We start from the raw sequence: 10,382 nt of genomic DNA on the forward strand, positions 1-10,382 counted from the left end.
TTATTCTTTCAGGATAGATTCTAACCAGCGATCTATGGACATTTATAAAATTCAACGGTTAACCGCTCTACCAACTGAGGTATGGAGTGCATGTGAGTAAAACGACAATTTTCACGAGGAGTTTAATTTCGTTGAGTGATGCTACCCTTCGTTTTAACCGTGGGAGAGCATATCTTGGAGGTGAGTTAATGTTAACTTTACATTGCAACACATTTTTAATTAAGTTATTGAACTTGTACGTCGACGTGGTGACAATTTTCCGGTACGGTGCAACCACATTTTGCGCATCTTCTCATTCTCTGAAACACTCAAAAATAACTTTTCACGAGTTTTTATAGATGAATTTCTACAGTATTTTACTACACACCATCTGTAACCCATTTTCCGAAATGTAAATTCCAAAACAAGACATCGCTGTGAATTAGCATTATGACAGTAGGAGCAGCGAGCTAGCCAGTGACGTCATATGCATCACATGACTCGAATGGGGCGTTTCAGTGGGTTTTCAAATTATTTGAATGTCATTTCAGTTTTTATAAAAAATATTGAAATTCAATAGGAAAAAAGGTGTGTTAGAAGCATAAAATGATATTATTAATCATTTGAGACAATTTTCAGAAAACAGTCAAGTACCCTATTATGTGTATGGTCTTTACAACTGTCAAAGTACACTATTGTTATGGCTTATATATGGAAATTTCGTGAATTAACAAAAATAATAAGTACTTATCATCTTAAATATTAATTAAAACATCACAAAAAACAGAGGTTATTATGTCTTCATAGGAAGTAGAGGATGTAGACCAGGGCCGGCCAAACGCTGCATAGTGTGCAAACGTGCGGAAGTGCTGCACACGTGCGCACGTGTGCGACAGCGACATCTGTTATTAGACATGTGTCCTAAATGAACGGCGGCGGCTCCACTTCCCTGTTTATGTGGTACAAGCAAGAACACAACATACCCAGTCTCGTTTACCCCTGGTAACCGTAACCTTAACAGAGAAGTACTGAGAAATGGCGGGTACAGTGAAAAAGCAATGGACGGGAGCTCTATGTTCTCAGTGGTTTAAAAATGACTGGGAACCGCAATTCTTTTTTGTAGCCGTTGGTGAAAACTCACAGTGTTTGCTATGCCGCCGAATAATAGGCGGCCAGCGTAAGTTTTCAATTGAAAGACACTACAATACATATCACAAAGACGAGTGTAGTGTACTCAAGAGTGAAGAACGGCAAGCAAAATTAAATGTCCTTAAGAAAATGGATGAGACACATCCACTCGATTTTCATTTCTCATGACTAGTGATAAACGTGTTTGGATTTATTCCTTTCATAATTAAAAATTATTGTTTACTAACTGTGCTTAGTGCCTCATTCTGCTCCATGTTACATTATTATCAGGCAAGTTGATCATTAAACCGATTGTTCAAATGTATACTTACATTTACGGTTTTTTTAATGTGTGAAGCGCTACCCTCAGCTGAACTCGATAAAACGTAACATTCATCTAATTGGCGGTTATTGTGCAGATTTCAGACGAAGCTGATGAAAGATGTAGCAATAATGGTATTGAAATAACAGGTGATCATCAAGAGGTCTGCGGTTATCATTCTGTTTGGAGGTCAGTAAGACAGAAATTATGTGGGTGTAACTGAGGGCACCGAGAATTAGTTATAGGAAACCTTGCATGAGTTTAATGTTATTTGAAATCATTAATAAGGTTCGTTGGAAGTCGCTAAGTGCTCTCTTTCTTAAATACTAGATCAAAAACATTACTCGTATTTACGTGCCGTCAGTCAAGCTGCCTTAATAAAAACCCACGGTTGTTAACTGTATTACTTGTCTTACTGGGTTAAAGTGTTAAAGTGTTGGTAGGATATGACAATCTCGCCTTCACGACATATCCTTCACCAGAATCTGAAATATGTCGTCTCAATGAGTAGACTGTGACAGTATTTTAAATGTTTAATACGCGAAATACCTTCCCATGGTTGGCTTGCAAGCTGTGGAAAGAGCACTAGAATGCGCCGGTACACAGTATCCCAGCAAGTGGACAAAGCGACATCTGTGGGTAGAAACATGCACTACATGAACGCTGACGGCTGCGGCGTGCACGCTGTGACCCGGAAGTTGCACATGTGCAGGAGCACCGCACGCGTGCAGAATTTCTGGCTGGCTCTGATGTAGACCCTTGGTTAGAAAAGAGTTCTGACATATGAAACTGGTGATCTTATTTTCACTAACATCTATTTTTCTCAAAACTTTCTCTCTTTGGGTCCTCTATGAATCTATTTGTTGTTGCAAAAGTTTTTTTGGTTATGGCAGTACTGTCGCGTAATAACGTTGCAGTATAGGTCGTGGCAGGTGTTGCTGAAGGTGCAATGTGGCGTACCACTACAGCTATACATTTTACAGGAAACATATGAAAATTTGTTCCAGATTGGGACTCGAACATGGATTCTCCTCTTGTGGCGATAGGTTACCTTAACCAATCTGACTATCCAAGAAGACGGCCGCTGTGACCGAGCCGTTCTAGGTGCTTCAGTACGAAACCACGCTGCTGCTACGGTCGCAGATTCGAATCCTGCCTCGGGCGTGGATGTGTGTGATGTCCTTAGGTTAGTTAGGTTTAAGTAATTCTAAGTCTAGGGGACTGATGACCTCAGTGCTTAGAACCATTGAAAGATTTGAACTATCCAAGAATGCTTTCAGGCCCGACCCAAGTCTCCAGTCCCATAGCTGCTTTCCATAGCGCTTGCACATGGAGAGACTTATTTATTTTTCTTGTCAGGTTTCCTTCCCTTTAACGTGAAATACAGTAGTGCAGCGACTGTATTTGACTGAAGGAGATGGTACTGGTGACTCTAATATGTCCCAACCCTAAAATGTGGCACTGCTGAAGGTTTTTGCAGTGCATCATGTTATCATTTTTTATCCCTCAGCATCAACAACAGTTTAGGGATGCCAATACTGCACGGGACTAGTTAGACTGGGCATAGTGGCAGGTCACTGAGCACATCGTGCAAATTGGTAGAATATGACAGGCTCGCCTTCACGACGTATCCTTCACCAGAATCTCAAATATGTCGTGGAACTTACCCAATCTGGCGATTTCCTTTTCAGTCATCCACTGAACCCTCCAGTCGTCAGAGACTGTTGCTTGGTATGCCCGCATAGGTTGTTTACACCCAAATAAACAAATTAATTCAAATCAACAGGTACCTTGAACACCTCCTCATTCATCTGTGGGTTATTCAACTTGGTGTACCTATTCACACACTGGCAAAGTCCCCCACGAATTTCATTTTGGCAAAAGAGCGGCATGTCAATATCGATCAATACTTCTATGCTGACTTATATCCTTTTAAACATTGTGTTCCATGAAAGCCCTGGTGTAGTCAAGTAAAATGCAGGACGCATAGTAGGGTATGTGTCCATGCACCCACTCTGGAATTTCTCGAAAATATGTCTCAAGCAGGCATGCATTTGTGCCCATTCACAGTAAAGAATTTTCTCCTAAATTAGGGATGCAAACTCCTTGAAAATATTCACTGCCTACCCATACTCCACATTGTAATGGCAGTGTCCGGCAGTTTAATGGTGAATCTGCCTATGGTGGGCATCATGTTCTCTTCCTGGAATCCAGATACTCGTAAGAAACGTCCCCTTTCTTGATCACTGTCTGAAACTTTACATCATTCGAGTGTGCAGCTCTAAGGCTGTGGATGTCCTCCTATTGCGATGTCTCAGCCAGAGTCTCAAGAAGGCATGTGCATGAAACATAGTTAAACAAGGAAGCAGAGAATAATGTTTTTGGTGATTTATTCTGAGGATCAGAAGTATTGTTCGACGTTATCAGGCGGGACGCTAACCTTAACTCGTCTTAAACCGAGATCACCCAAGTGCTCACCAAAGAAATGAGCATCATACCCACTCAAATCGTAAAGGAAAAGGGGAACATATTTTGTCAATTGGTATTTCAAGTTGGCTGCATTGTGTGCAGCACTGTGGAACATCACTTTTAGATGACAGTGGTCTTTACCTGGATCTTCCGCATTTCTATCCACATGCAGCCCAAATGTTTGACAATCAACTGTCACTTGCAGGAGGCATCATTTCTCTTGCAGTGTGGTCTCGGGAATGTTGGTGCGCCAAATCCAGTCAATGGGCCACGCAAGTTGTTCGAGCTCAGCAAGCAAATAACTCACAGGATTGTCCCTGATTTGCACTGATTAAGACACAATTCATATGTACATACAGCTTGATTTGTATCAGCATATGGAACATTTTGTCTGTGCACCACAATAGCTAGGAGGCATTCGAAATTCGTCAGGGTCAGGGTCAGCGCTCCTGGTGGTGGGAATTCTTAAACTAAAAACTAAACTTCTCCCGAACAGGCCATAAAGGCCCAACGGTACTGGCTGGCCGCCGTGTCATGCTCAACACATAGGCGTCACGGGATGCGGATATGGAGGGGCATGTGGTCAGCACACCGCTCTCCTGGCCGTATGTCGGTTTCCGAGAGCGGAGCCGCTGCTTCTCAATCAAGTAGCTCCTCAGTTGGCCTCAGAAGGGCTGAGTGCACCACGCTTGCCAACAGCAATCGGCAGACCGGATGGTCACCCATCCAAGTGTTAGCCCAGCCCGACAGCGCTGAACTTCGGTGATCTGACGGGAACCGGTGTTACCACTGCGGCAAGGCCGTTGGCCAGGATTTCTTAAGCCTTAAAAAATTACATGCCTTGGTAGGTATTGTCACACTTATCAGTTTGTGGATAGAGCATTCAAATGGATGATATGCCAAATGCTTAAGTATGTGCGAACGTGCATGCACACACACACACACACATATATACACACACACACACACACACACACACACACACACAGAGAGAGAGAGAGAGAGAGAGAGAGAGAGAGAGAGAGCGAGCGAAATGTATACTTATAGTTACAAAAGTCGCCTGCTAATGGTTCTGAAGTCAACTGCCACGCTCCGAACCACCAGTTAGCCCCCTTAGGTCTTCCAGTTCACTGTCATAGTTTAAGGGCGACGATTAATCCCCATCTGCTTCGAACTGGGGACACTTGCCAACTCCTGCTACATCCCACTCCTCCACAGAACAGTTTCAATTTTGCAGAAGTTACCGCGACACAGACTGACACTCAACTGAATTCACGGCGAGATGCCTCTTGTTTATTCCGAGTAAACTGGTAGCAGCAGGCATGGTGCTGTCAGAACCTGCGGAGAAGGAGTGACACGTGGAGCCACATAGGTGGTGTCCAGTGGTGTTATATTGCCATCAGTGACACAGACCAAAAAATACAGTATTAAATTTATTACCACCTGCTTTCATGTGCCTGTGCACACTTGCCAATACGACATAATGTAGCTGCCAGCCAACGCAGCACATGCTGATTGAGTATTACATTAATTACTATGTCATTATCTTATCTGCCACGTGTGGGTAGCCACGAGATTCTTAATCTGTGTGCGCCTACAGTGGAACACTTTTATCAGGCCACTGGTGGAACTGTTCAAAGATTACTATTAACATGTTTGTGCCTCTGCCAGTTTGTCGATGTGAGCCACCCTTTGTTGATGTGATGACGGTGTTGTATGAGACCTGCTTGCTGCGGAGAGCAGATGTCATTATATCTGCAAAGACTGATCTGCACGCTGCAGCCATGGTTGTCCCACCCTGTGGACATCCCTCCGTTAGTGTAAAAAGAGGTGGACTTGAAGAAATCACACTTTCCAGATGAAGTGTGTCTCTCAATTTGCATATTAAATGATTAGGACTTTTCCATATACAGAGTGGTTCGGCTAGAGCCTTGGCAACAGGCAGCAACTAACTGTTGTTGTTTCCAGTGTGATATAGAAGCGTTGTTTGAAATTATATCTCGCATTCTTGATTAACAGCAGGTGAATGCGTACCTGAAACCTGTAAGTTCAAATGGTTCAAATGGCTCTGAGCACTATGGGACTTAACATCTATGGTCATCAGTCCCCTAGAACTTAGAACTACTTAAACCTAACTAACCTAAGGACATCACACACATCCATGCCCGAGGCAGGATTCGAACCTGCGACCGTAGCAGTCGCGCGGCTCCGGACTGAGCGCCTAGAACCGCTAGACCACCGCGGCCGGCAAACCTGTAAGTGATGGAGTAAGTGATGAAGTATTGTTAAAAAAGTACCGTTTATTGGTAACCCAACTTGACAGTATTTGTACGTTAACTAAAGCACTGATAAAAACGTTTCTGTCTTTTTCGCCGTATATTTTCTTGAGATGTCAAATAGATTGATAACATCCACACCATCCACGATTACAAATACACTGACTAGCCAGAACAATTTGACTACCGACTTACTACCGATATAAACCCATCCAGGTGATAGCAGCATCTTCTGGCGAGGAATGACTGGTACTCAGACATATGCAAGGTTCACAGTGTCGGTGAGCGTACTGTTCGTGTGTAAAATGGGAAAGGCGCGCTATCTATCTTAGTTTGACCGTGGGCAGAGTGTGATGGCCCAGAGGCTCGGCATGTACATTTCGGATACTGCACGACTTGTCGGACATTCTAGGAGTGCTGTGGTGAGTGTCTTCAACAGGTGCCGAAACCTGAGGATGAGCGACTGTCCCTCATTGCAGATGTTGCACGTCATAGGCTTGACAGACTGGTAAAACATGACAGGCAACGAACAGTGGGTTTAACTAACACCAGACTTTAATGCTGGCAGAGTTTAAGTGTATCTGAACACAGAGGGCACCGAATACTCCTAACAACGGGCCTCCGCAGCCGACGGCCAATGCATGTTCCAGTGTTAACTACGACTGAAATGGGCCCGTGACCATTGGCACTGGACATTGGTGCAGTGGCAGAGCGTTGCACGCTCTAATGAATTCCGATACCTTCTTCATCATGCCGACGGGAGGGCGTGATTCCGTCATCTTCCAGGGGAACAGCTCCATGACACGTGTACTGCAGGATGGAGACAATCTGGCGGCGGCTCTATTATGTCCTGGGAAACATTCATGTGAGCATCCATGGGTCTACTGGAGCTCGTGAAAGGCACTATGATGGCCAAGGAGTATCGTACACTGGTTGCTGACCACGTACACCCCTTGATGACGACCGTGTTTCTCGATGGTAGTGGCATTTTTCATCAAGATGATGTGCCATGTCATAAGGCCAGGTGTGTGATGGATTGGTTCGAGGAACACAGTGGCCAGTTCCATTTTATGTAGTGGCCACACAATACACCGGATCTGACCCGATGGAATACATCTGGGATATAATTGAACATTGCGTCAGAGCTCAGTGCTCCCCTCCCCGAAATGAATATACGGGAATTAGATGACCTGTGGGTGCAGATGTGGTGCCTACCCGCTCCAGCGACCTACCGAGGACTCATTGTTTCCATGCCATGATGCGTCACCACTGTTACTTGTGCCAAAGGTGCACATGTAAGCGATAATGTAGGTGGTAATAATGTTCTAACTGATCTGTGTAAATGTGTTCCTACAGATGTATCAAGTCAAGGATATCTTCTCATGATCCTCGATGTAAGAAATGCTGTCTTATTAAAGTTTTGGAGTTACGTCTCCATCTCGATGCAGGCCACTCTGGCATCATTCCTGCGTTTTCCTTGATAAAAAAGTGATAACCACGCCAAACTTTTGCGAGTCTTTGTACTCTTCTCTGTTCAAAACACTTGGAATGAAGTGACGGTCGTGGATTGAGTCTTTATTAAACGTCCAGCATTGGTGAATGTGACAAAGGTTACATCTTAAACACGAATTGCCCACACTCATCGTAAACGCCTTGTGTGCCCATGATACTACAAGCGCTCTGAGATGTCAATGTGAAATGCTTCGGATGCAAAGCAATACCTCTATATTTATACAAGTCTCTGGACAATACCAGTGAGAGGTAAGTAATTTATCACATGATCGTCCAGAACTGCGCATGCAGCCGTGTTTAGAGGGACATTCTTTGACGACTGATTTTGTTTTTTTGCCATCAGTATTTTGACTGCTTTGATGTAGCCCACCATGAATTGCCTGTCCTGTGTCAACCTTTCAGCTCATAGTAGCACATGCAACCTATGTCCCAGCAATTACTTGCTGGATGTATTCCAATCTCTGTCTTCCTCTAAAGTTTTTACCTTCTACAACTCCCTCTAGTACCATGGAAATTATTCTCTGATGTCTTACCAGTGTCTTACCGTCGCCTCCCTTCTTCTGTCAGTGTTTCTCGTATATTCCTTTCCTTGTCGATTTTGTGGAGAACCTTCTCACTTCTTACCTAACCAGTCCACCTAATTTTCAGCATTCCTCTGTTGCACCACTCCTCAAGCCATTTGATCGTCTTTTGTTCCAGTTTTCGCACAGCTTCTGTTTCACTGCCATACAATGTTGGTCTCCAAACGTATATTCTCAGAAATTTCTTCCTCACATTAGGACGTATATTTGACACCAGAAGACTACTCGTGGCCAGGAATGCCCTCCTTGCTAGTGCTAGCTCTGTTTTTTATATCCTCCTTGCTCCTTCCATAATGGATTATTTTGCGGTCTAGGTAGCAGAAATCCTTAACTTCCTCTACGTCATACTCCGTAGTTCTGATGTTAAATGTCACAGTGTTCTCAGTTCGGCTACGTCTCATTACTTTCACCTTTCTTCGATTTACTCTTCATCCATGTTCTGTAATCTTTCATTCCATTCACATCCCGTAACATTTCTTCACTTTCACTGATGATTCAATGTCATCAGGGAGTCTTATAATTGAACCTTTCTCTTTTTCACTGAACCTTTCTTTTCTGTCATTGCTTCTTTGATGTACAGATTGAACAGGCTCAACAGTTGGAGCGAAAGAATACATCCCCGTCTTATACCATTTTTAATCCGAGCTCTTTGTTCTTGGTCTTCCAGTCGTAATGTTCCGTCTTGGTTCTTGTACATATAATATATTACCTAGAGCTTAACCCCATTTGTCTCTTACGTGTCGCATACTTTCCCCAATCCAACAAATCCTATGAACATATTTTGATTTGTTTTCAGTCTTTCTTCCATTATCGACCTTACCATCAGAATTGCCTCTATGGTGTCTCTACGGTTAAAGCTGAAATGATCGTCATCTAATAGACCTTCAGTTTTCCTTTCCATTCTTCTGTATATTCTTCTTTTAAGCATCTTTGATGCATGAGCTATGAAGCTGATTGTGTGATAATTCCGCATTTGTTGGCTCTTACTATCTTTGGAATTGTGAGGTTGATGCTTTTACAAAAGTCTGATAGTGTATCTCCAGTCTCATACATTCTGCACGCCAACGTGAATAGTGGCGTCCTGCTGAAAGGATGGACATACAAAAACGTGAATAGTAGTTTTTTGCCACTTCCTCAGTGATGTTATAAATTCTCATGGAATGTTATCTATCGCTTCTGCCTTATTGATCGCAAGTGTACAAATATCTTTTAAATTCTGACTCTTGTACTGGATTCCCTATCTGTGCCAATTTCGACTCCTGTTTCTTCTTCTATCATGTCAGTTATGTTCCCCTCCCCCTTTCATAGAAGTCTTCAATGTTCGTTTTCCTCATACCTGCTCTCTCTTCTGCATTTAACAGCGAAACTTTAATTAATGTTACCGTCCTTGCTTTTAATGTCACCATAGTTTGTTTCGACATTTCCATATGCTGAGTCAGTCCTTCTGATAATCATTACTTTTTCAATTTCCTCACATATTTCACGAAGTTATTTCGCCTAAGCCTCGTGCACTGCCTATCTCTTTCATTCCTAAATACTTGTATTTCTGTGTTCCTGAATTTCTCTGGGCATTTTTTTCTTCGTTCTTTCGTCGATCAGTTGAGATATTTCTTCTGTTACCAACGATTTCTTCGTATTACCTATATTTTCCTTTCCAACTTCTGTGACTGCTCTTTTTCGAGATGTCTGTTCCTTTTCGGCTGAACTGCCTACTGAAATATTCACTGTCGCAATACCTATGTCTTCAGAGAACTTAAAGTTTATCTCTTCGTTCCTCAGTACTGCTGCATCCCATTTCTTTGTGCATTGATTATTCCCCAGTGTGTATATTAAACTAGGGACCAAGAAACGACGGAGAGGCTTCGTCCCGCCGTAGCCCTCAGTGGCTTACAACCCCACAACAGGCCCCACACCGAACCCAAGGTTATTGTGCGGTTCGGCCCCCAGTATGGTGTACACTTACGTGGAGACAGTGTTTGCGCAGCAACGCCGAGATAGTGTAACTGAGGCGGAATATGGGGAACCAACCCTCATACGCCAAGGCAGATGGAAAACCGCCTTAAAAACCATACACAGACTGGCCGGCACACCGGACCTCGACACTAATCCACTGGG

General features: G+C 43.4%; 1 pseudogene; it reads right to left on the reverse strand.

Moving 5' to 3' along the window:
* Positions 1 to 4,588: 4,588 nt before the first annotated feature.
* Positions 4,589 to 4,706, reverse strand: LOC124616817 (annotated as a pseudogene).
* Positions 4,707 to 10,382: the final 5,676 nt, after the last annotated feature.

This window comes from Schistocerca americana, chromosome 5, assembly GCF_021461395.2.
Source record: "Schistocerca americana isolate TAMUIC-IGC-003095 chromosome 5, iqSchAmer2.1, whole genome shotgun sequence".
NCBI classification, from domain to species: Eukaryota; Metazoa; Arthropoda; class Insecta; order Orthoptera; family Acrididae; genus Schistocerca; species Schistocerca americana.